Genomic DNA, 27,516 nt, shown 5'->3' with positions numbered 1-27,516 from the left:
GCATGAGAGGGGAAGTCAGAAGGAGAAGCTGACTCCCCATGGAGCGGGGAGCCCAATGTGGGACTCAATCCAGGGACTCCAGGATCATGACCCAAGTCAAAGGCAGTTGCTTAACCAACTGAGTCACCCAGGCGCTCTCAAATAAGTAAAATCCTTAAAAAAAAAAATACAAATAAAACTGTATTATGCAGTTGTGTACAGAATTCTCTGCCTAATAATTGTGTCACATGTGCATTTGTTAATTGTGTTGTACAAATTTTTTTATATCCCTGTGGTTGGTTTTGTTCTCTGCTGCTGCTTCTAAAAGTTGGAAAGAGAAGTGAAAGTTGTGTTAAAATCTCCCATTTTCCCTTTTGTTTCTGTCTATTTTTGCATCATGAAACGAGAGGATGTGTTATTAGGTACAGTTTAGAATTGTTATATCTTCCAGGTGGATTGACATTTTTAGCCTTATGAAATGTACTACTTTATCTCTTGTAAAGTTTCTTGCCTTAAACATGGTCTGATGTTGATATAGACATACCAGATTTACTTAGTTAGAAATATATTTTTCCTCCTTTTACTTTTATTCTTTCTGTATGCTTATATTGGGGCGTAGTGATATTTTTATTTTTAATCCAGTCTACTTTTATCTTTTAATTAGAATACTTAATCTGTTTACATTTGATATACTTATTGACATATTTGGATATAAATTGACCATCTTATTTTTTAGTTGTTACAATTGTTCTGTTTTCTTTTTCCCCTCTTTACTTTCTTTGGAATAAAATATTTTTATAATTATTTCATTTCCCTCTTTTAGTAACTAGTTCATCATTGATTCTTTTATAATTCTTTTATTGGTTAACCTAGACCTAAAGATTACAATATGTATCCTTGACTTATTAAAATCCAGTTAGGGGCGCCTGGGTGGCTCAGTGGGTTAAGCTGCTGCCTTCGGCTCAGGTCATGATCTCAGGGTCCTGGGATCGAGTCCCGCATCGCGCTCTCTGCTCAGCAGGGAGCCTGCTTCCCTTCCTCTCTCTCTGCCTGCCTCTCTGCCTACTTGTGATCTCTCTCTGTCAAATTAAAAAAAAAAAAAATCTTAAAAAAAAAAATCCAGTTGGTATTTTTTTCAGTTCATGGATGATGTTAAAGACATTGGAATACTTTAACTCATTTTTCCTACTTTTATTTTATGTGTTGTTATGTATGTTAGTTCTACAAATACCCTCTCTCGAGATACAGCCGATATGAATTTAGATTTCCTCGTTTATTCTTTGCAGGGCTCTTTAACCCTTTCTCCATCTTCTTGTTCCCATTTGGAGTTCTTTCCCTTCTACCTGAAAAACTAGTTTTTGCTTTTGTGTCTGTCAGCAAGCTGAAACTCATCTCAGTGTTTGTTTGGCTGGAAAGGTCTTTTCTTTTTCACTTTCATTTTTGAATGATACTTCCTCTGCGTAAAGAATTTTAAGTCAGCAGTTCTTTTCTTTTAGCCTTATTTATTTATTTATTTATTTATTTTTTCAATCGAAAACTACTCATTGGCCACTGTTTACCAGTATTTACAATAAAGTAAACAAGATTAAGTTGGATTCTGACTACTACAAAGTTATTTTTTTCCTAGTGTCTGCAGAACCAGGGATTCAAATACTGAGAAGAGTGAGCCTACATGTAAGGAATGAATTTGGGTAAAGACAAAACATGCAGGTCAAGAATTTAGATTACAGGGGCACCTGGGTGGCTCAGTGGATTGAGCCACTGCCTTCGGCTCGGGTCATGATCTCAGGGTCCTGGGATCGAGCTCTACATCGGGCTCTCTGCTCAGCAGGAGCCTGCTTCCCCCTCTCTCTCTGCCTGCCTCTCAGCCTACTTGTGATCTCTCTCTGTCAAATAAATAAATAAATAAATAAATATCTTTAAAAAAAAAAAATTTAGATTATAGGAGTTTGTTCACCCATTTATTCCAGCTGGTCCTAAATTGCCAACATCTCTAAGCATCTGATTATGATTAAGTTTCCATGAACGAAGTCCTAGACATTCCATGAATCATGATCTTTTAATCAAAATAGAAAAGGGATTTCAACCTCTTGAAAAGGAATGGTTCACTAGAAGGAACTCTCAATGTCCATTTAACTGAGTTTTGCTTATCTAATTAAAACACACCAAGACTTGTCTAGTTTTCTCATTGGGCAGAGAAGTTGTTGGTAGTGATAAACTTTTCCTTCCAGCATCTTGCAAATAAATTTGTATTTATAGGACTATAGGTATGGATATGGATTCTGGTATGGCAGCTTTTAAATCATCCCATTTAAATTGTTTTCATTATACTTAAATTTTCAATTAATTCCAAAATTTGAAAGGTTAAGACTTCAGGAAAAATTTCAATTTACTTTAAGTGATTTATTTCTTAGGTTGCTAAAAATGATAGCATCCCAGAAATATGGGCTTACCCATGGTTATGAAATGTTGTTTTTATTTTCGTGAATGTTTAAAGAAAAAAAAGAAAAGAAAACCACTTACACTTGTGTTTTTATGTATACACACATCAAAAAAACTCCAAATAAACAAAATAAGCCAGAATAGTCCTTATGCCTATAGGAGTTAAACACAAATTCTGATTGAGTAACAACTCTGAAGATTTCCCCCAACATTTAGAAAAGAGGTTCTCTGATGCAGGGGAATAACATACCATGGTCTCAAATATTCTTTCCTGATATTTGTTTGAAGTAACCAGTGCTATAGATGCCAAAAAATCCCCAACTCCCGATACTACTTCCAAACAAACATAACCAACTTGATTTTCATTAGGACGTTATTTCATCACACTAATAAGTCAAAAAACCAAGACCCAGATTTATATATCTATAAATAACTATAAAAATCAATGGAAACAATTATTGAACTTCATCTTCTGGACAAGAATGCCAAGGTAGTCTCTCTTCGTAAAAACCAATTACACTTTGAGGACACTTCCTACTTGCCCCTTTTGCTAGTCAGCCTCGTCTGAATCTTTCCATTTCATGACAGACATGAATTCTCCACTGGCATCTCAAGTACCAATTACTCATTCAGGATCAAAACCTCTTGGTTTATCTGCAGCATCTCTTTCCTTCTTTTATTTGCCATCATCACTTTCATGGTCAGATAAAGATTGCCTTTTCGTGCCACTTTTTTCTTTACCAGCTTTCTGAGAACTAAGAAATACTTCAATTTACTCTGGATGATCTAAATTTTCTTCATATTCCCAAATGTTGTCAGTGTCTGTAAGTCTCTTTCACTTCAGGAAATACTCCACCGTCCCATTTACTACATGTTGGTCCAGTACTTTTTCCACCACAAATTCTTCAGGCTCTGCCTCTTTTACTTTTTTACTCTTTCCTTTCTCTTTCTTCCCCATTTTCTGCAATGTCGTTTTGTTGGAGGATTTTTTTTTTTTTTTTTTTTTTAGTGAAGGCTTGAAGAGCTGTTATTCACCACGCTGGGGCTGCTACCGCTCCCAGGGCTGTGACATATCTGGTCCCACCCTCAAACTGTAGTAACATCCCTTTCTTTAGCCTTTTAAAGATATCCTTTCATTATTGTTTGGCTTCCATTATTTTCACTTGAAAACTTGGCTGTCTGATTATTGTGCCTCTGATCAAAATGTGTCTTATTATTTTTCATACTAGCTGTAGTTACAGTTATTGCCTTTAGTTGTTTTTCACCTATTTTACCATGACGGGTCTAGTTGTAACTTTCCTTGTATTTGTCTGTGGCTCTATGTCTTTTGTCAGTTTTTAAAATCCTCAGATTATTTTCTCTCCAAAATTGTTTATGCTGTATTATCTCTTTCCTTCTCTACCAGGACTCTAATTACAAAAATGCTTATACTGGGTCCCATATATCTCTTAGTCTTCCTTTTCTGTACTTCTTAAAATTTTTATCTTGTTGTAATTGTAGTGAAGTCTTCATATTTCCTTCTGGTCTATACTCAAGTTCATGAACCATCTCTTCAGTTGAGTCTAATCTGCTTTTAAATCCTTCCACTGAGTTCTTAATTTCAGCCCTAGGATTTTTATTAGATCATTTATAAAACATATTCAATATGTGTGTTTAAATTACAGAATTTTTTTCTCTTGGTTTTCAGTCCTTTGTTCCTATCTCTTGATGTGCCCCATTTTATTGTTGTGGTTTGCTTAATGCCAGAACCTGTGCATGAAAAATTGTGGTGATAATTTGAGAGTCTGGATAATGTCATCTTCCTCCAAGGAAGATTTACTGTGGTTCAAACAGGCAGTTAGCCAGGAGAGTATCTCTTTACTCTGAGATTGATTTGATTCAGATCTGAGTTTCAGTCTCTGTAAATGCTAGTCTATTTTCAGGCTAGCTTTTGTGACCAGGGTGTAGTCCTTTAAGATTCCCAGCTGAAAGACTGGGCTGTTTACCAGGACCTCTCCTTTTGGAAAGCTTTGAATCCCAAGTTTTGTCTCTTTACCCCTGTAAGATTGCCAGCCATCCTGCTCAGCATCTCTGTATGTATTCAAACCACCAAATCCTCATGAAGGAAAGTAACTACATATGGTTGGCTGTTCACCTCTCTGTATTTCCTTTTTCCCTGACACCTTAGACTCTGAGTGTCTCTCCAATGCTTTCAAACAGTTGTTTCTCACTGTTTAAAAAAAAAAAAATCTAGGTTTTTCTAGCTGTTTTCTTATGGAGGATTGATCTGATACAAGCCAGTCCATGGTAAATAGCAGCAGAAGTCTTTCCCTTGGGAGTTTATAACTAGTACTGCTCCATTTCATCATCCTTAGTTCCTGCCCTTGAGGAACTTTTCTTTAAAATTTAGTCCTGGCTGCTGTAATGAAAAATCCCAGGATGACAACAACAAAATAAAAACAAAAACTAAAACTAAAACTGACAGCTTGGGGTGCCTGTGTGGTTCAGTTGGCAAAGTGTCTACCTTTGGCTCAGGATGTGATCTCAGGGTCCTGGGATTGAACCCCACATTGGGCTCCCTGCTCACCAGAGTCTGCGTCTCCCTCTCCCTCTGACTCTCCTCTCTACTTTGTGCTGTCTCAAATAAATTGAAAAAAAATTGAAAAACCCGATACCTTGGATATTAAAAATTATTTTCCAGGCAAATCTTATAATACTGATAAAATAATTATTCAGTGTATACTCTGGGCCTAGTATGTTCCATGAATCAACTCATTTATTTGGATAGAGCGAGAGTCCAGTGCTGTCCATATCCTTTAATCATAGAATTTGACCAAAGGTGGGTCCTGGATTAAAGATGATATGTAATTCAAGAAACACAACACAACAATTCAAACATAGCCAAGGCCCAACTAAGAAAAAAGTTTAGATGTTGTCTAGGCTATCAAAATGCAGGGAATACGCAGAAGAAAAGGTAATCTACAAGCTTCAAACTATTTCCCCAGTAGTCTCCTTCTAGGGGTAACCACTAACAGAGTTCATTTATAGCAAAAGACTGACTGACAATGAGCAAGCTTTCTTTCCACTTGTGTGCTCTCTGGCAGAGTGATGTCTAAAGTAAGTAGCAGGGAAGAAGTAACAGGAAGAGAAGAGAAAACAATCAAAATCTTATGTCATCTGTCTCTGGGTGTCAAGAATCAGCATTATTTGCATTCAACAGACATCAAATAATGGCAGATTTAGGCCATGGAAATGAGTGGGGGGACCCATATAAGAATGGAATGGGTGTGATACGGTATTAATGGCCCAAGACCCAGCCAAGGAGAAGTGAACGGGATATTTTGGCTGTTGGCCCAGAGAGGCAGAGGTATACACCAAACACCAGGCCCAGAGCACAGAACACGACAATCCCACTCCAACTCGAGCTCTCAGCCAGATAGTCTCCAGAGTCAGACACTCCTCACCCTTTTGTATCCTCGTGCCTCGTAATAAACAATGTGGGTGGGCCTCCTTCTTGCTATTGGATGGAATTCTATCTCGCTTCCTCTGGACTCCAAAGAATTTTGTTTCCACCAGTGGAAGAAGCAGTCTAAGGCAGGAGAAGCAGAGGCTGTCCAATAAGTCTGCCTTAGTTTATGTCTTGACTCTCACTGTTACTTAGGTGACCTGGGGCAAATTATTTAACCTCTCTGAGCATCGATATCCTCCTTGTGGAATGGAGAGGATGATAAAAATAATCAAAATGACATAGATAATGCTAGTGAAGTGCTTGGAAAAAAAAATCAAATAAATGTTGGCTACAGCCATTATTTAACTTAAATTAGGGTCCTGGTATGTGTAGGAAGGTCTTAGACTATTGTCATCAGATTCCTCATTTGAGAAGTGGCCTCAGGAGTTTGGTGGGAGGGGAAGGAAGGGTGGAAAACAGGAGGTTCCATGGTTCTACAGGTGAGCAAGAGTTTAATCCCAAAGGGATGGGGCTCCTCAGGCTGGGATCCAGACTTTCTGGAGAAACACTGCCCAAATGTATGACTCTAGGAAGCCATTAGCCAGGTTTCCTGTTCTCATTTCTCCCTAAGGAGAAACTGGTTCCATTTCAGAGACATCAATGTCTCTTCTTCCCTCTACCTCCCCACTCCAGAAACACTGAGGCCAGCAGAGTCCTCGGTTGGTCATGAATGGGTGTTGCCTCCCACCTCTTATGGTCAGAAGTGCCTTCCACGGAGCTCGGGGGTCTCCCACTCACCAAAATGTCTCCTGAGTTAAGTATTAAACATCAATTATTGAGCTCTTAACATGATTGAATTAATGTGTCATTTTGCCCAAAGCATATTTGCATGTTATGCCTACTTTCGCTTGGAAATGAAAACCAAGAAACAGCTGTAAGAAGGGGAGCTCTAGAAGAGCCATCTTACAATCACAACCCCTCTCCTCATCCTCGCTTCTGGTTCTCATTAGCTGTGTGGCTTCGAGGAACTTATTTTCCCTCTATTGTCCTTGACATCCTCATTTAAGGGTCTCAAAGTTCCTTCCAGCTCTAAAAGCTGTATATCTGTGAGAGTGGTATTATTTGGAGGACCTGAAGCCAGCCCAGAAGTCACCCACAGGAGTATACAGTCACCCCACAGCCAACCTGACCCCGGGGAGCTTTGAACACACCCAGCGTGCCCTCTTGCCTGCCCCTCACCCAACCCCATGAGAGTCTCCCCACCCTTCTCCTCCTCCGAGGACAGGGGCTGGGCCTCAGCCAGGCTCTGAAGGTGGTGGTAACCAGCCCCCACTCCAGCCAGGCAGTGCAGGTCCCTCCTCCTCCCCCTCTCCATCCCCATTTCCTGTCAAGCAGATTTACAACTTGGTTCAAAGAAGGAAGGATGATATAACAGCTTTCCTGCTCCCTCCCTCTCCCAACTGACTTAGTCTAGCTGGCTTGGGGCCAAGCTGTTTTGTTCTCCAAAGCCTCCCATAAGTAAAAATACTTCAGGCCCCAGCCCCCCTGCCTGTGACATGGCGTCAGCTCCCAAACCCACTGGTCAGGCTTTTGGTTGTGGGTGGGAAGGAGGCAGCCCTGTGCAGTGCTGGAGTCTAATTAAATGCTGAGGAAATAAACCATGGGCTTCAATTTTCGTTCTGAAAATAGCTATGGCCTAGGATTCCTCTCTCCGGTCTGAGCTGGGAGACTTGTCCCACCTCTTGTCTTCCTGTGCCTGGGCTTCAGGGTTTATGGGGAGGAGAAGACAAGGGTCCGAGGAGCAGAGGCTGCCCACAGAGGCCCAGGGGTTCAGAAGTCAGTGGGAGAGGCACCTTTCAGGGATGCGGGATTGGAGCCCAGGGGCTTGGGCTCTTCCGTACCCTTCATCCCTACTTTGCATCCTCGCCCCTGCTTCTAGAACGTGCTCTCAGCCTACAAGTCATCCAGGAGTTCTGGGTCCTGCTGAAGGCACCTCCCGAGCCCCATGTGGCTTAGAATGCAAAGCGCTGGCCAACGTTGAGGTAATTCTCTAAGGCAGATCATAGACTACACATCACGGTTTCGTGTATAATCAATCCTCTCGGGCAATGAGGGTGAGGAAAAACATCAACAAATGGGTTTGTGGAAATTCAAGCTTCTTCAAGTCAACTGAATGTCTCACTGTATCCGTTAGAGACTGGATCCCGGACATCGCCCCATCTGCCTCTCTGCCTGGAAGGAGAGACTCAGCCTGCTGAGGGAGACGGGGTACCCACGTGAGTCAGGGCAAAGAGGAGCACCCCCGTGAACTAACGGCACGTCCACAGGGGCCATCAGCTTTGCCAAGTGGGAACTCCTTGGTCGTTCACCCCACCCCAGCTTTTCTCCCACTGTACCATCATTAGCGGTCATCTCCCCCATTAGACCACGGACAGGGGCTCTAGATTCTTCTTGCCTTTCCACCATGACCCAGTCAGTGCACAGCGGGTTCTGGCTCAGGAGCTTTTTTTTTTTTTTTTTTAATTTTATTTATTTATTTGTTAGAGAAAGAGAGAGAGCAAGCACAAGCAGGGGGAATAACAGGCAGAGGGAGAAGCAGGCTCCCCGCTGATCAGGGAGCCTGATGCAGGACTCGATCCCAAGACCCGGGGATCATGGCCTGAGCCAAAAGCAGATGCGTAACCAACAGAGCCAGCCAGGTGTCCCCTCAACAGCTTTTGATCCTTTTCAGCCTCCCCCTTTGAGCTATAAGGACAGAGCTTGCTTCTTACTGTTGTGAGCCCTGTTCCCTCAGCACCAAAGCGGCCGGGCCTGATGCCATGGTCAAGAACATGGTAATGGAGTTCAGTGAACAAATTCACTTGGTCTGCTGGCCCGACCAGAGGGGACGGCAGACCTGGAGGAAGGTCTCCAACACCAGTGGTGGCTGTGAAACCAAACATCACATGTGCCTAGAACTAAGCCAGGACTCAGTGTTTCTAGGGACCAGCTGGAATAAAAACAAAGGAGAATCCAAAGGAAATCAAACTCAAAGGGCAGGAGGGAGGGCTCTTACCTGCCGTTCTTTTGTGAGAGCTTTTCCAGGGGGATTCCCTGGGCAGAAGCCCCTTGGGCTCCTTCTGGAAGCTCTCTTCAGATCTCTCTGATCTCTTCAGATTCATTGTCACCCCCATGGTGTTCCGACGGCGGCCATCGCTGCATCTGGTGGGTGCAGTGGGGTAGGTCATTACAATACAGGGCGACAAAGGCTGCGTCAAGGTGGGGACCCAGGGCCTTGGGGCAGACAGGGCAGAAGGGGCCTATGGCTTCATGGTGGACATAGAAGCCTTCCCAGTGGGGGCCGAGGCTACTTGGGCCTTCTCCAGGCCCACCACCTTCCCATCCCTTGACCTGGCTCTTGTGAAGGGGCCCGTGCTGGTCTCCTGCTTTTTGCTCTCAGGAGCCTCCTCAGGCCCCAGTCATTCCTCCACAGGCCCTTCTCTTGCTGGAGTTGGAGGCCACAACCCAGGCGATGCAGGGCAGCAGTAAGGCTGCTGGGAAGGGCAGAGAAGGGAAGGGAAGCCCGCTGCACCCTCCTGCCCCACCCTGTGGGTAACTGTCTCAACCCCCATCTGGGCTTGTGGAGGCGCAGTGCGCTGTGGCCAAACCACAGAGTCCCCATTTGGAAGATCCCATTTCCTAACCACCTTGGCCTGACATCAATAGCAATATTGCCCCACAAGGAGCGGCCAGCCGTTTACTGCGGGAACTGCCAGTGCCAGGGCTCCAACACCAAGTTCAGACACGAAGAACTCCCCTCTGGGGTGTAAAACTGAGTTCAGAAAGAAGAAAAAACAAAGATTTCAGCCCAGCTCTCCTCCATGGAGACACCCTCCGTGCCAGGGCTGGCCCCTCCTTAGAAGCCCATGGTCCCCAGCTGGGCCAGCTTCCAGGTCTCCTCCTTAACCCCGTGGTTTCCTCCATCACCGCCAGAGAAAAGTCAGGCCTCGGAAATCCCTCGCAGTGCCCACGGGCAGAGCGCTACCCACCCCATGGTGCTCTTGGTTTGCACGCTCTAGATTTCTCCTAATAAACCAAATGAATGATAATTGCGGCCATTTATGGGGTACCTCGTGTGACTTACCCACTTGCGTTGTGAGCCCTTCTGAGACCTCTCAGCTTTGAACACTAACGAGGAGGCAGGAGTGGTTTCACCTGTCCTGTGAGCACCCAGAGCTTGTGAACCTGGCAAGCAAAGGGAGGATTTAAACTTGGCTTTGCTCTCTTTCGGCCTACCCTACCTCTTACTTCGAGCAAGAGTTGGTCCTCAAATGTGCAGATTAAAGAGATAACCAGCACTCTAAAAAAAAAACTTTATAAAACCAGACAACACTGGATTGAGGACTGGAAGAACCAGGTTTCTCCCCAAACCAAGGGGGCTCATTGACTTTGGACAAGTACCAGCTTCCTTGAGCTCCCACAACCTTATCTTCAAAGTTGTACAAATAAAAATATCTTCCTTTCTTCCCTGTTGGGTATGTTGGAAAATCAAAGAGATCCAGTCGGGCAAAAGCATCACAAACCGTAGAGAACAGTGTTTGATGACTCTGACTCCTCCGTGGGACACAACAGATTCCAAGACAAGAGAGGCTTACCCCGGTGATCTCAGAGTTTGGGGGCCTGACGTGTGCAGAGCCTTTCGTTTCATTTGTCAGAAACAGGCTCTGAGGAACTCTGTAAGAGCCTGTTGTTTTTTACGGTAGACCAGAAGGCTTATCACAATGATAAACTTAAGTCCTCTATGAATGAAGCTGGCCCATTAAACAGGTGACCCACTGGCAGAAACCATGGCGAGCCATCACTGGCATTGTGTTTGATTTTGACTCTCCCACGGAAAAGAATCAGATCATTGAGTTTATCACCAAAGCCCACAAACAACCCCAATGTCCTCAGCTGGGGAAATAGAGAAACAATCATGGTACAGTCACACGGCAGGGAATTACTCGGCAACAAAAGGAATGAAAGACTGTAACCTGCTACAGGTGCTTTATGCAGAATGGAAAGAGCCAGACTCAAAAGGCTACGGACTGTAGGATTCCATTTATATGACATTCCGGAAGAGGCAAAACTATAGGACTAGGAACAGAGAGGTAGTAGCAGAGGTAAATTTTGAGAAAGATTTGACCAGAAGGGAGTGAGTGACACAAAGGAGTTTTGTGGGGTGAGAACCTATTCTGTATTTTCATTGTGCTGGTGTTTACACGACTCTACGTACTTTTAAAACTCATAGAACCATATACCCTAAGGAGTGGATTTTACGATAGGTAAATTAAAACAGATTTTTAAAAGTTAAAAAATTAATGGCTCAGAATTTTTACAAATGGGTCACTGGGACAGTAGAGCAATTTGGCAGGGAGTCCCAAAGTATAGTACGATGTCGTATTAGGTTGAGTATTGTAGCCGAGTACAGTGTAGTAGTCTGGGAATTTGGCTACTAGTTCTCTGACTTGCGTTGGCAACAGTCACTTGGGTAAGGTGTTAAGAGGGCCCCATCCCCAGGTGATCTGATTCCTTGATGAACCCTGGAGTTTGTATTTTTTTTTTAAAGGTTTATTTATTTATTTGACAGACAGAGATCACAAATAGGCAGAGAGGCAGGCAGAGAGAGAGGAAGGGAAGCAGGCTCCCTGCTGAGCAGAGAGCCCGATGTGGGGCTGGATCCCAGGAACCTGAGATCAAGACCTGAGCCGAAGGCAGAGGCTTTAACCCACTGAGTCACCCAGGAGCCCTGGGAGTTTGTATTTTAAACAAGCCTCCCAGGTTGTCTGGGTTCACGTGGCAAACACCCTGCATTTTGAGGCCCATTATTCAGCTTTTCTCATTATTTGGGAATTAAATTCCTTTGTGAGCAGGCCCTTGCATGCCTTGGAGTTTCTACCAGTAAAATGAGGACAATTGGCCTGTCTCCTGCTCTGTAGTGACTTGGGCTCTAACTCCTGACCCCAGATCAAGAGTTACATGTTCTTCCAACTGAGCGAGCCAAGTGTCCCCTCCTTTTTTTATTTTGTTTTTTTATTGAACAGATCTATATTTCACCGTTTCTGAAATGTAAAGCTTGAACACGGTAAGGGGGTGCCTGGCTGGCTCTGTTTAAAGCCCCACCTTGGGTAAAGAGATGAACTCTGAAAAAAATCTTTAAAAAATAAAATAAGACTTTAAGAATGTCAAATAGTGGGGCACCTGGGTGGCTCCATTGGTTAAGCATCTGCTTTTGGCTCATGTTGTGATCCCGGGGTTCTGGGATTGAGCCCTGTCTGTTTGATTGAGGGGAGTCTGTTTCGCTCTCTCTGCCCCTCCCCCTGCTCATGCTCTCTTTCTCTCTAATAAATTAAAAAAAAAAAAAAAACCAACAGAATGTCAAATAGTAAAAGTGGGTGAGGTCCTATTCGTCTATTTAGTGAGTAGGCAACTAGGAAGATGTCATAGCGATTTGGGATGGGAGAACTTTCGGGTGTGTATTGGGGGTGCTCCAAAGTGCTCCCTCCTCCCAGGGGCAGTGGGCGTGGCTGCCTTAATGATCCGTCCTTCTGGAGCTTGCACCCGGAACAACTTTTCTAGTAACTCGACATCTTGCAATTTACCTAACCTCTTGGGAAGTGGTAGCTTTGACCTTAAGGGATATTAAGATAAAATTTTGTCTCTCTGAAATCCTTCGAGTTTTCTCATGGAAAGAAACCCAACGCCAGAACCATATGCTTGCTGGGATGACCATAATTCTGAGCTCTAGAGCCATTTAAATAGAAGACAGGATGAGAACTTGGGTTCACATCTCATGTCCATTATTTATTGTCTGTGTGATTCTGGCCAGGTAATTTTCCTACAACCTCAGATTCTTACATTCAAATATTTCAGGTATAAAATGGGGCCAAAAACAGTACTGACTTTGTGGGGAGATGATGCAGTTTGAAAGATATGTGCTGAGGTATTAAGGGTGTTATGATGGCTGAACTGTCAAGAGATTTGGCAAAAACAAAACCATATAGGGGCGCCTTCAGCTCTGGTCATAATCTCAGGGTCCTGGGATCGAGCCCCACCTCACTGGGCTCCCTGCTCAGGGGGAATCTGCTCCTCCCCCTCACCCTCCACTCATGCTCTCTGTCTCTCTCTCTCAAATAAATAAACAAAATCTTTAAAAAAAAAAAAAAGCCCAACCATAAATACCTGTGTTATATTATATACACGCATACAGAAATACATAAAACAAACACGGCAAGTGTTCAGAATTATTGAATCTAGGTGAAAGATATATGGGTAATCATTCTTTCAACTTTTCTGTGTGTTTGAAGATTTTCATTATAAAATCAGAAGAAAAAAAAAGATGATGCGTGTAAGCCCATCAATACAGTGCCTGCTGCCCAGGAGGTCTCCGCAGGCCCAAGAGCAGGGAAGGAAGGAGGTGGCAGGGCAGGGAGGGGGAGGGGAAAAGAGGGGTGCAGGCTAGTCCAGGGCGGGGGGGGGGGGGTGGGGGGGTGGGGGCGGGGCACGCTCAGGGAGAGCAAAGAACTGAGGGATGCAGAAGACCCTGCAATGCCCCCTCTCGGGTTTGAGAACGGCCTTTCATGTTCCCGTCTCCAGAGAATCTGGGCGTGGGGGATGTTCCCAGCATGTTCTTTCCCTTTCCTTGGGTGCTTCAGGCTCTCTTCGTTGAGGTAGGAACTCTGCTAGAGATCTCCTGAGCCTCCAGATTATTTGTAGTTTGTAGACCCTCCGAGCCCTCCTGATGTACGTGAGCCTTGCTCAGTAGCCTTCCTGAGCACCAGACAGTAAATGCAGAAGGAACGAATGGCAGAAAGGGTCAGCAAAGCCATGAGAACAACCCAGAACTGCGCAGCTGGTCCCTTTCCCTTGTGGCTCCCCTGAGTCAAGGTGCCACCCACCCACCGCTCATGGCTGAGCCTCATGGGCTCAGACCAAGTGGCATGAGTCCAGTGTACTTGAAGAGAGCATATTCCTTTCCTGTGGCTTAAAACAGCACAAGTATTTGATGATTCTAGAGGTCGGAGGTCCAGAATGGGTCTCCCGGGCTAAAATCAAGCAGGACCGTGTTCCTTCTGGAGGTTCTAGGTAAGAATCCATTTTCTTGTCTTCTCCAGTTTCTAGAAGCTTCGCACATTTCTGGCTTGTGGGCCTGTCTTCATCTTCGAAGCCACCGGAGTCTTCCTCACTTTGCCACTCTTCTTGTCACCCTCTCCTCCGTTTAAAGACATGCGGATTACATCGCGCAGGTAATCTCCTTATTTTAAAGTTCATTAATTAGGACCTGAACTCCCCCTTATAACCCTAACACAGTCGTAGGTTCCAGGGATTGGAACATGGACATCACTGGGGGACCATTACTCTGCCCGCCACAGAGAAAGCCCCTCAGTGGATGAGCGTTTTTACCTGTTACCCCCCAGAAATTTTCAAACTTCAGTGTACTTCAGAATTGTGAGAACCGGTGTTTGTGAAAAGGCACTTTTATACCCCATTGGATGCTAATTCAGCACTTCTGAAATGGACCCAAGGAATCAGGATTTTCACCAAGCTCTCTTCACGCTTTCCTGATACACATGATCCCAGGGGCCCGTTTTGACAAATCTGCTTTCCTTCCAATGGGAAGGTATAGTGACTATAGTTTAGAGACCTAGTTACAAAATCTGTGGTCTATGATTTATTGAGCAATTCCAGTGAATTAATCAATATAGCTAAGTTCATCCAGCACCTACTCTCTGCCAGGGTCTAAGCTCCGTCATGGATCATCTCATTTAAAGCTCACATTAACAAGGCCGGGTAGACCTGTGATTGTCGTCGCCATCTTGCCGATGAGAAAACAGAGGCAGAGGGCATTAGGTGACCTGACTAAGGTTACACAGGCAAAGCCAACAGCCTATTCATCTCCTTCCTTTTCTTTTTCCAATGCCTGAGCTCTTTTCTTTCCTTTTTTCTTTCTTTCCTTCCTTCCTTCCTTCCTTCCTTCCTTCTTTCAAATACCTCATTAAACAGAAGCTCCCTGGTGGTCATTCTCCCGTCACACTAACGGGCTGAGCGCGGTCACACAGTAGGCCCTCGGTAAGTATACACTGAATTATAGGGTAAATAAGTAAGGTGTTGGTATGAGCTAGCTCTAATCCTCGTAAGAATCCTAAAGGGAGGTACGATTATTATGTCCAGAAAACAGACATGGCCCCAGACCGTGAGTGGTGAGGGCTGGCTCCACGCTCCACGGCCGCGTCTGACTCCGAAGTCCACGGGCTCCTGCAGAGGACTGTTGTCTCATGATGCAAGTTTTATCTGCTTTGAGTTCCGTCATGAACAAGTGGTTTCTATCAACAAGAAGCTGAACGTACAAAATCAGGCCTGAGCGACATTTCCTCTCCTTCCCCCACGGCGGAGCTGGCCCTGGGCAGAGCCGGCCCAAGGGAGGTGGCCTGAGCCTGAGGGAGGAGGCCAGAGCCCTCACACTCAGGGAGGTACAAATACAGCAATTTGTTTCAAAGCACACAGGGAGCTTCTCTTTATTTCAGTTCTTCTCCAAACACCTCACAGGGCCACTGGAGTGCCCTGGGCAGGAAGGGGTCTGTCTGTGGAAGAAATGCCATCCTAGCCCATCCTGGAGATGGCAACTCAGAGGTCTGATCCTCCTCCCGCCTCCGCCACACACACACACACACACACACACACACACACACACACACACGGGCACGCACATCCCCAGGGTCAGGTTCCAGTCCTTACACTGGCAGGCCCCAGCCTGCTGCCTTTCCTGGTAGCCTTTAAACTAGCAGGGGTTGGGCCTGGCTTCCTGTGTCTGTCCGAGAGACTTCCCAGCGGGCCCACTCCTGTGTCATTCTACTTCTTGAGACTTCTTGAGATTGGAGAGAGTGGCTCGCTGGTGAGCCGGGCTCTAGGGCTGATGTCTGTGGAGGGCTACGAGCTGCTCCGTCCCGCTCTCCCTGCCTGCCGCCCCCCCTGCCGGGCCTCCATCCTGTTTCTCCCTGCCAGCCTTTCCCTGTTTCCATTTCTTTCCTCCCCTCCTTAGGGGGCGCTGGACCCCAACTCCCGCCCCAGGCTCTCCAGGCCTGACGTGTGTGGCACTGGAGGCCCTCTGGGGCCGAGGACTGGCTTGTAGCAAGAAACTGCGAACCTTGAAGCCCACTTTGGACTCTGTTTCCCTTTTGGAAAATGAATGTATTAACATTTGCCAACTTCCTGACTCAGAAAAACATCTGTGGTTCTTACTTGCTTGGTGGTTTGTAAACTGGGGGCTGCTCATCTGGACTCATCGTGCTAGCCTTACGCAGTACAGAGTATTCACCAAGTAGACTTTGTAGATGGGGAGGCCGAAGGCCAGAGACATGGGGGAGTGGGAACATGACTCCCTCAAGGCCACAGTTTAGTGACCAAGCCAGGACCAGGAACACATCTTCCAATACTCTCTTGCCATGACAATTGAGTTCTTTGGGATAATGGGAATGACTCTACGGGACACGGCACAGGGGCTGCCCACAGATCCCAAAGGACATCAAAGAAACCGAGAGCAGGAAAACCTTACAAGTTGGCTGTTACCTTTGATGCGTAGTTACTGCACAATCTAATTATCCTGATGAGGTTCTTTGATATGTCCAAGTTGGTTTTATGTTTTCATATCATAAAAACCAACACCCCACACAAAGCAAATGAACAAACAAACAAACAAAAAGCAGCATCAGACCTATAAATAGAGAACAAACTGATGGTTTGCAGGAGGCAAGGGGCGGGGGGAGACGGGAGAGTGGGTGAGGGGGAGCGGGAGGCACCAGCTTCCAGTTGGAATGAACAAGTCACCAGGATGAAAGGCACAGGGTAGGGGCTCTAGTCAATGGAATTGTCACAGACGGTAGCTGTTCTTGTGGGGAGCACCGCGTAACAGAGAAACTTGTTGAATCACCGTGTTGTACACCTGGAACCATTTAACATCATGGGCTAACTGTACTTTAATTAAGAAAAAAAAATTCCCACATCCCGCAGTGCGTGGGCCAATGGGCTGTGTCTAGAGAGAGAAAACTTTGGACGAGGGTCTTCCGCCATGTGGAAGCGGGCTGCGGAACCTCACGGGCTCGCTCAGATGATCCTCACAACTCACAACCCAGGCAGCCTTGCTCCCATTTCACAGGAGAGAAAACAGAGGCTCAGAGAAGTGAACTGACTCATCTATCGTCATTCAGCTAGAGAGTAGGCAGGGCCGGGCACAGATCAAGGTCTGTCCCATTCCACAGTTAAGTTTCCCTCTCCTACTTTGTGATACTGGCTCCCCACAAAGGCATAAAGGGCTTAGTCATTAAGTGACTCAGTTTCCTCTTGTGTAAAAGCCTGCCTCCTGGTTTCTGTGTTAACTAAGGAGGCCCCCCACCATACACACACACACCAGGTGCCAACCTGCCCGGGAGGACCACAGGAGGGTTCCCGGAGCACCAGGCTATGGGAGACTGTGAGAGCCTTTCCTCTGGAAGAGCAAGTTTCTCCCACTTAGGAGGAGAAGCCAGTCGGACTTCTGAGGTCGCTGAACCCCCCAGGGACAGCCTTGCTCTGAAAGCTGGAAGGCCAGCCTGGGGCACCAATGGGGCAGGGCCCGGCCCCCATGTGGCCCCAGTCTCCCCTTGCCCAGCCGGGCTGCTCTCCAGCTGGTTGTGCAATCTTGCTATGAATAGGTCTAGGTGTGGGGTTTGGTGCCAAAGAGACCAGACTTGTCTCTTTCGGGTGACAGCTCCCTCTGGAATTCTGGGAGGTGAGGGAGCACAGCTGCGAGGTCAGGTGGCTGACCCTGAGGCTGGGCGGTCCAAGCTGGTGGCGTGAGGGGTGGAGCCCGTGGCCAGACCGGATGGACAGGTTGGCAGCACAATCGCCAGCCTGCTGGCACAAGGATGAGAGCTCGACCGAGGCCGGGGACCCCCCCCCCCCCCCAACCAGCAGGGTGAGGGTGGCTGGGCTGCCCGATGTGGCCTCCCAAAGCCTCTCCCTCTTGCCCTCTTGCCCCCCTCCCTCTCACCAGTCCCCCGCCCCCGTCCTTAAGGTAGGACTTAAGGAAGCCTGGAGGGGGAGAGGGAAAGATGGACTTCCAATTTAATTTTTAAAACATTAAAAATATGAGGATGTGAGAAAACAGAAGTTGTCCTGCATTGTTGGTGATGTGACTTGGTACCTTGTAGGGCAACTTGGGCAGTCTCTGTGAAAATTGCAAATATATGTGTATCCTTTGGCCCAGCAATCCCAAGTGTGACCATCAGTCCTACAGAGATTCTTACGTGTGTATGTAATGTGTATAAGATTATTCACTGCAGTGTTGCTGATAATAATGTGCATTTAGAAACAATGTTATCTAGGGGTGCCTGGGTGGCTCAGTGGGTTAAAGCCTCTGCCTCAGACTCAGGTCATGGTCCCAGGGTCCTGGGATCGAGTCCTGCATCGGGCTCTCTGCTCAGCGGGGGCCTGCTTCTCCCACTCCCCTCTCTCTGCCTGCCTCTCTGCCTACTTGTGATCTTTGTCAAATAAATAAATTAAAAAATCTTTAAAAAAAGTAAACAATGTTATCTATCAATAAGGGACCCCTGGTTCCATGAGCTAGATATAATAATGCAATAATACTACATAAGTATAAAAATGAGGAGGCTTTCTCTGTACTGGTGTTTTCTCTCTGTGTGAGAAACTTATTAACACAGTAAGGTGCCTGACAGCGTGTCTAATGTACTAGTGGCTCAGTCCATTAAGCATCTGCCTTCAGCTCAGGTCATAATCCTGGGGTCCTGGGATAGAGCCCCAAGTTGTGCTCTCTGCTCAGCAGGGAGTCTGCTTCTCCCTCTCCCCCCACCCATGCCTGCTCTCTCTCTAATAAAGAAATATTTTTCAAAAAAAATTTAAAAAGGGAGGAAAAAGAATTTGTGTTTTTATTGGTTGTAGGTGCATAAGAAATTCTGGAAGGATGAACACTAAGAGGCAGAGAACTAGACAGGGACAGGAGGAAAACATTTCCTGTGCATATCTATCTGCTTTCTGGCTTTTGAATCTTGTGCATGAATTCCCTTTCAAAGTATTTAAAAATACAGTGCAACAAAACGAAGATAATTTTGCCAAAAATGTTCATAACCCAGTTGCCAGATACAATGGACATTTGTCTTCTGGGGACAGATGCTGGCATGAAACTGTATTTATCTTTATGAAAGAAACGCACTCCCACTTTGATAAAGTAAACTTGTACTGAAGGTGAAGAGTTGAAAGCCTGGTCCCTTGCCTGCACCCCCAGACTTAACGGAGTTTTTTGTGATTTCACTAGATCAGGGCTTTGGTCTCAGTTGTAAAGTCACAGGGATGCTGAGATCTGTCAGCCCTTGGGGCAGCCTCTAGGGCCCATCAGAGGTCTGGGACCCGGAGCAGCTTCCTCTGTCATCCCCGTGGGCAATACACGTCATCATTTTCTGTGGGCAGCATGTTGTGAAAATAGTTCCAGAAAAACCATGACTTCTCGTTTCCTCAACAGCTTCCTCCTAGGACCCACCTCCCACAGTGTGCCCTTTCTAAAGGCCACTCGAAACAGCAGCCTGCCCTGCTCTCTTCCCATTCCACTCTCAGAGTCCAAGACGCTGTTCTGGAATTTTCTGGCAGCCCATTTTTCTTGCCTGACTTCTCACTGATCTTCTTTGAGCTCTTTAAGCCCCAAACAAGCCCAGTACTCACTATCTCCCAGAAATGTTCCAATCTTGTTGCCGCCTCTGTCCCTGCAATTTCATCACTTAAGCTAGAAAACCCGACCCATTTCTACCTTCTCCCTCAAACGTCCCCTTCCTCTGGGCTCCCACGGCTTTACTTCCTCTGTCCCATCGTGCCCTGAGCAGCGTTGGCAGGATTCATCCACGCGAGAACTCACGCCAGCAGTCCTACGTCTCACTTCGGCCCCTTTACTCCCCTCTGTCTGGGACAAAGACCGTGCCTGCATGGTAGGTGCTGCTGAGACAGATGAAGGTAGGTCTTGGAGGAAGTCCTCGATCAACCTAAGAAGGGCATTGACACTTTTCTTCCCTGAGTTTATAGTGTTTCTAGAAGGTCCTCAGAGAAGGCAGGCAAACGTGCAGTTTCGAGCCACTTACATGGCAGACACGAGGCAGAACCACGCACACGATCTTTTCTCAGGTCTTACTATTGCTGATGGCTTTCCTCTTGTGATATTCAAATTAAGAAAATCCCAGGGAGGGTCTCCTCTTCCTCCAGTTCCAAAGGTGTCCAGTCCTCAGACCCAGCTCCATTGCTGCTTAGATGGAGATAAAAGCAGAGCGAGGGAGGGTCCCCTTCCCAATGCTCCTTTCATCACCTCCATCCACACTTCCAACACGCTCCCCCTCCTGTTGCCTATTTCTCCATAGCCATCTCCCTACTTTACCGTCCCAGGGCTCTGGCTGTGCCGGAAGGGGTGGAGACAGTGGCTGTGAATTCTGCCTTCCGGCCCTGCATTCTGGCTATGCAATGGGCGACTTGATTGATGCATGTCACATTTGCTAGCTTCAAGGTTTGCCCTCATTCCTTGAATTGGATTTGCAAAATCAAATCCCTAAGGTGTTATGGAGATCAGTCCAAATTCTTCCACTTTTCACCAAGAAGCTGAAGCAGGGAGTCCGCAAGAGTTAGCCCTTTATGCATCCAAGTGGAGCAGACACACCTGGAATACAAACTCCTGGGGGCAGGGCCCACAGCCTGGTTTGCCTGGTGCTCATCGCAGAGTCTGGCCCACGGCCACACTTCACTTAGTTAATAGTTGATCATTAACTTTAATTAGTTTTTGGTTGAATTTCTACTTGGTTTGGGAGAACTCTCTGTTGAGACTCTGATGATAACTAGTGTTAGGTTTCCATCTTCAATCTTTTGGGAAACAAAGTAGAAGCTGAGAAGCCATCCCAAGTGAAATAACTTTCTCCCACTTGGCTTTGGAGTTAGAAGATGGTGAGATTCTGCCTTCATAGGTAATTAAAACCACGGAAAGGACACTTCAGAAAGCATGACTCTCCACCAATATAAAATTTATCCTGAAGGGCAAACTTTATTTATTTTTTTTCCCAAAGGGCAGACTTTAAAGTATTTATTCACTTGATCTGAATGGAGTCCATCGTGTTCCCTGGGACTCTGAACCCAATCCCAGGGAATTTCTCAAAGCGGAGTAATTTTTACATCTATTACAATGAAGACTACCACCCAAGCTATGAGGGGTAGTTTGACCATAGCGTGGGGGTTCCTCCTCACTTTACTGAGAGGCCCTCGATGTTCACATGGAGCAACTAGTTTTGCTGTTGCCAGCGGAGGCCTGAAATACTGAACCTGATTTTCAATATGCAGGAGGGCTCTCTGGGGACCAATGTTCACTCTTGGCACTGACATGAGGGGAACTTATTGGAGCCTAAGCTTTGACAGGTCAAAATCTCTGACACTCAGTAAAGGCAGAGAGTCTAAATCTGGCTCCCTACCTAAAAGCCACTCCTGGACAGCACGCCGCCATGCACACCCAAGTGGCCATCTGCCACCATGAACAAGGCCATAGATCAGATCTGCTTTTATTCAACTGTCTGGCTGTAGAGCTCACAAGTTGTCTGGAGAGAAAGTTTGCTAGATCATTCCATTTAGAGGGCTCAGGGCAGAGCCTCTCAGCTTTATGCCTCTCCCAGCCTGTGAAGTCATTCCAGCGGAAGACCCTGACAGAAATGCAGCCTTTCTCATCAGGAGTTCAAGAAAGGGGAAGGGAGAACAAAAGACTTCTTGGAGTGAGACAGAGTGTCACTGATGCTTTATTTACATGCGTCACCATCTCTTTTACAAACTAGATTACGGTTTTAAATGGAATACACAAGGCAATTATCTACAAACACCAAGAAAAGTTAAGTACTGTGTCTCTATTTCATTTGGAAAGGGGAAGGTTCCCAAATCAAACTGGTTTTGATTCTTGAGAAGAGAGGTGGTAGAGTTAATTCATGGCAACATACGGTTGGACAAAATCCTCAGTAAGAATGCAATATGATAGTGTTCGCTTGGAGAGAAAAGGTGAGGTGCTTCAAACCAAAGTATCAACCGCTGGTCTCTCAGGTGTCTGAATACGGCCATGCACCATATTTAATTCTAGTCTGAGTGGGGTATGAGCAAGAAATTGGAACAGGTAAGACAATTTTACAGATACTGTATACAGATTTTTTTTTCCATTCATGCAACTTTTTTTTCTTAAAAAAAGTTTAACATGTGAAGCCAAAATGCACAATGTATTTTTTTAATATTAACTACTTTTTTGGGTCCTCCTTCACATCTGTGTACATTTCCCAGGTACATGATGTGCTAGGACAAGTATACGAGAGAAGACTGATTGCCAGGCAATGAGATAATTTTAGAGAAATAAGTGACCGGACGCACAGCTTTTTAAAGCAGCCACACACATAATTCTGGAGTGTGGCAGAGGCCTCAGAACAAGTCATCAAAGAAAAATACACACAAATAAAACCAGAGGAAAATATTTCATTCATTCAAACTGCATAAAATGTTACCCACCGACAATTCAGATCGAATAGAATAGACTCTTTTCAGTTACTTGGGCGTGTGTATCAAGACCTCGTGGGCGGACATGATTTCACAAGGCCTGTGCTATCCCCTCATTGTGCCTGCTGCCCCGGTCTTCAGGAGAGGCTGGCTTTTTCGTACCTCCTTGCCAGTGATTGCATTTCTACAAAAATCTGCTAAACTAAAAAAAATACAACAGTATGCCTAATCATACAATGTTCCCCAAATTCATCAAGAAAAAGAAAATTAGAGTTCAAGCTGTCAGGGTTTTGCTTCTGCTTTCAGAGAGAAAGGGTGGCATTCGCACTTCCATTTAGCAGCCCACGGCATCAGCACGTGACACAGGACTGGCTGCCCGACTGCTGTACTCTTGGTGGTCTCCCCAAGAGATTCCAACGGTCCTTCTTCCGTAAGCGGGGTCCACTGGGTGTAGGCCAAGGCTGTCCCTACCGTCTTCAACAAGACTGGAAGCCATCTGAAAGATCGCCCTGAGACTGGGCAGAGCTGTCCTGAGCTGTAAGTCACGAGGGCCTCCCACAGGGTGGTCAAATGCTACACACAGAACACCCAAACTCAACACCACACACACACACACACACACACACACACACACAGCCCACCTTGTATCACACATGTGTGCACAATCCTGTTAACAGGAAAAACAAACTTCAGAAATTTTTAAAAAAAATATCTGTGTTTCAGCAATCATCCCATTGCGAGGGGACGCAATGAGGGAGCCGGGGCTCAGCTTCATTCACAGTTAACGGGGCGCTGAACCTGGCAGGCCGCTCTCACAGCAGGAGAGGGAAGGCTTATAAAGCTCTTTTCTAACTTTGGTACAAGGTATCTGGTGCTGGAGCCTGAAGAGAGAACAACAGAACCCCAGAGTGCATGTCATGTTTTCAACATTAGTTACTCTTCTTTTTAATTTCCCGTCAAAAAGTGGAAGGCTCCCTAGAGCAGCTTATTTAGAGGCTGGAGATAACCTGGAATAGTTCTCCGCAGGAGGCGAACATTACAGCCGCCAGGTCCCCGGAGGCCAAGTATTCCACCGGGACGCGCTCCAGATCAGAAAACTTATGGTGAGGGACGCGTGACACTCAGAACTCCACGTGGCGGCCGACGGCTGGCCCTTGCTGAAAGCAGAGTCTCTGTGTAAGAGACGGAGGTCTGAGGCGGCCGCCCTCGGCCCTGTGTGCCCACCTCCTGGTGGCTCCAGGGGAGCCTGGCCTGGGGGGATGTGTGGGGGGGAGGCCAGCTGGCAGTGGCCGAGGCTGAGAGGGGCGCTACCGTGGTCCTGGACAGGCCTGACTGTTCCAAGTCCCTCTGGAAACTGATGCTGGCACTCGGCTTTGTCCTGATCTCAGCTCTCCACAATGCTCTACCCGTAGATACTATCTGCATTGTTAAAAAACAAAAAACCCAACAAATGCAAAGCACCCCTCCCCCTCCATTTTCCTGATGTGCTCTGCGGCTGCCCGGCTCCCAGACCTCCTCTGTCCCTCCCGCAGCTGTTTCGGATTAAATTATAATCTGGTTCTAGGACATTTTGTAAGACATTCTGCCTGAAATCTAACAAACGCTGAGAAAAAGAGAATAATAAATGAGATGCCCCATGTCTGAAAGGAAGTCAACATGGGTTGAAACCTATTTGGGAGTTGTTTTTTTTTTACTCCCAAAGTAGCTCCCGGGGTCTATAAAACAGAAAAGGCAGACAAGCTGTTTTGTTCGTTTGCTGTTTCTTTCTGTTCAGGAGAGCCGGTCGCAGGGCCCTCACGCTGCAAGCACTGGCGATGCCCCCCCCCCCCCCCCCCCCCCCCCCCCCCCCCCCCCCCGCCCCCCCCCCCCCCCCCGCCCGCCCCCCCCCCCCCCCCCCCGCCCCCCCCCCCCCCCCCCCCCCCCCCCCCCGGGGCTGTAGTGGGGCCCCTGGCGCCCCCCCCCCCCCCGCCCCCCGCCGTCAGGGCAGCACCAGCTACGAACCCAGAGAGGTAGTCTTCTCTCAACCACACGGGGCAGTTCCTGTGTACAGCGGACCACCGAGGAATCAAGGAGTGGCTAGCGTCATTATAAAGGGATACGGTAAGCTGAAGTCTGTCTCATGGACAAGCGGACCACATGAAGAGAATACACACCTTTAAAAATTATACATACTTTTAAAATGAAGATTAAAAACGTGGAGCAGTTTAGAAAAGGCGATATGCTACAGGCCTACTATAACCACCACCGCACGACAATTTACAGATTCAGTAAAAGGCAGGGTGAAATCAACAGGGCCATCACTCAAACATGAGCACCCAAGCGAGGCGGGGGAGACGTGGGACAATACCAAATGGAACTTCCATTATGCTAGGAGCTGTTCTCACCACCAGTACCACCCCCAGAGGAATTAGGAAGCAAAGGTGCACAAGGGGGCCCCTGGCGGCAGGTGGCGGGTGCAGGGGTCGGGTGGCATGTCTATGGTGGGAGGGAGTCAGTGCCCACTGCACGGTGCGAGCATCAGCGAAACTCATGCAGGGAAGTCTGTGCTGAACTACTAGCCTGTGTTCCTAATGTCCATGCAGAATGTTCCATTGTTGTACTGTACAGGATAAAATTTATTTATACATTTATATACCTAATGCTTTTTATGCAAAGAAAAGAGTCTTCATCTATCACTCTGGAGAAGTGTGCATACGCTGCGCTCGTCAGAGCTTCGTCACACCAGCTTTTCGTGTGTACCCAAGGTGTTCCCAACCATTCTATCGAAGAGGGTAATGATATAATCACACTTTCCTGGCTCAACAGAAAGCACCTATACAGCACCATTGACTTTTTGAAAACCAAACAAAATGAAATCCATAGAAGCAGAAAGATGAGAGGGTAAAAGTCATAACTGCCCTATCTTGTACTTCCATCATGTCACTTGTACAATTACAATCTAAGCTTTTATATATATATATATATATATATATATATATATATATATATATATATATTAGATTGTGTGTGTGTGTATAAAAATCAGTTTGTACGCTATTGCCTCTCACTCATACACGTCTAGCAGATCCGATTATACACAGCAAGGCTGAAAATAATCAAGGGTATTTTAGGAAAATAGTGACTCTGCTTTGTACTTTTCACACATTTCCCACTGTAGGCTTAATGTTCACCTGCAAGTTAATTTCTTCTGCAAAGCAAAACAGGACTTTTTTTCCCCCTTTCTCCTTAAAACTAAATCCCTTAGTGGCATTTGGCAATGAGTGGGCAGCTGAGCTTGTTTCTTGAAAAGACCCTAATTTCCAGCACACCATCATTGTTCACTGCATTAGCTGAGGATAATGCCAGGAGACCAGAGGCCCGACTGCTCTGGAACTGCAGACCAGGGGCTGGGGGGTCCCCCCCCACCCACTCCCGACTCAGAAGGAAAACACAGTGGGTCGCATGCAGCACTCCATTCGTCGGGCCTATGCAGGGGTCAGTCCTGGACTGGTGCGCAAGGCAAACAGTTGTGCCATTGTTCAGTTTTTAGAAAAGGATAGTTTTCTACCAAACAAAAGAAGAAAGAAAATCCCCCTCTGGTTTATGTAATTTGTTAGTTTATGGAGTTCCAAGAGCTCAAATGCTTGTGATGCCCAAAGCTAGACTAGTAACTGGTACAACATTTTCCTTCTGTTTTTAAATTTGCCAGGGGAAGGATGATTAACATTTTAACATAAAAATACTGCAAGTTAATGCATGTGGAAAAACTCAGAAAGTCAAAGGAAAACAAACACTAAAACGACACTTAAAACATCCCATAAACCATCGTGATATGAATACACCACAGAGTCGCCAACAGGAGCTCACGGTGTGCTCTGAACGAGGCTGGGTGGTGCTGACAGGGTGCCGTCCTTCGCTGGCAGGTGGCTCATGACCCTGTACAAGGAAGATTTTGCATACTTTATATAGAGAGTTCTGTTCCAAGGGTAAGTGCTTCACCCGGGGTAAGGGGCCATTAACAGTCTCTGCTGGGTTAGGAAAATGGTGCAGGATTCACAAAGGTGTTAAGCTGTAAACGGTATCACTGTCCACTTGCTGAGAGCAGATTTGGCAAAGGGTTTCTCGGTAGGTCTTGTGTCAGTTTGAGGGTCTGCAGGAGGAGAAAAGAAAAACCAGAGATGATTAAGGACATTAAACAGCAATTGTAGGCCCCTCTGGCTCACGCTTCACCAGCCTCCTGTCTCCTCACCTCACCTCCAAACTAAGGGTACTCACACTAAAGCTGTTTTGCTACACTAGCTTCAGAGGTCTGAAAACCTAAGGAAGAAGCATGGAGACTACTTACCTTATTTTTCTGCTTGATTATATGATGCTCTCAAGTTGAAAAAGCCTAGAGGAAACGAGGTCATTCATTTTGGGCGGTTAACAAAGAAAGGCAAGTTAGGGGTGTTTTAGTGGGCCCTTTCTTTTTTTTAATCTCTAAGACTTATTTATGTATTTATTTGAGAGAGCCCACACGAGTGTGTGATTGGGGAGAGGGAGAAGAAAAGCGGCAGACTTCATGCTGAGTGCAGAGCCCAATGCGGGCCTTGATCTCAGGACCCTGAGATCATGACCTGAGCCAAAACCAAAAGTCAGATGCTTAATGGACTGAGTCATCCAGAAGCCCCGTTAGTCGGTCCTTTTAAGTTAGGTGTCCAGGGTGCAGATGGGATTTTGCTCCAGGATTTTCAAGCTACAACCAGAAAAGTTGGTCACCCTAAGCAGACCAGCTATGCTTTTCTGGTTCTCTCCCACTGGCTACATGGACTAAACTTGTTTACCATGAGTACCGGGGAGCTGAAATGGCCACTTTCCACAAAGGCTTACTCAGTCTGCACCACTGGTTGGAGATCACTTTGACTCTCCTTGCTTATTAAAGGAATAAGCAATCTCTAAGTGGACTGTGTAGGAATTTTTTTTTTTAATATTAAAAGTCTGCAAAGAAAAAAAAATTATGTAACACACACATATGGCCAAAAACCCCTCCCACACAAAACATCCCTTTAACAGTTAACAATTCTTATTTTTGCCATCAACAGTCTTCAATGGGAGGCACAAGAGGTCCTCTCAGACCCTCTGAATTTACATGTCTG

General features: G+C 46.2%; 1 protein-coding gene and 1 pseudogene across 1 annotated transcript in view; both read right to left on the bottom strand.

Moving 5' to 3' along the window:
- Positions 1-2,876: 2,876 nt before the first annotated feature.
- LOC132017484 (chromobox protein homolog 3-like) lies at positions 2,877-3,402 on the bottom strand (annotated as a pseudogene).
- A 22,784-nt stretch (positions 3,403-26,186) lies between these two features.
- Positions 26,187-27,516, bottom strand: part of FOXO3 (forkhead box O3) — a 120,658-nt gene continuing 119,328 nt past the window's right edge. Inside the window, 1 exon segment of the mRNA XM_059401160.1 lies at positions 26,187-26,531. The gene's annotated coding sequence lies outside the window, so the exon portion shown is untranslated.

This window comes from Mustela nigripes, chromosome 5, assembly GCF_022355385.1.
Source record: "Mustela nigripes isolate SB6536 chromosome 5, MUSNIG.SB6536, whole genome shotgun sequence".
Classification (NCBI taxonomy): Eukaryota; Metazoa; Chordata; class Mammalia; order Carnivora; family Mustelidae; genus Mustela; species Mustela nigripes.
This window is presented reverse-complemented; position numbering and strand designations above follow the sequence as displayed.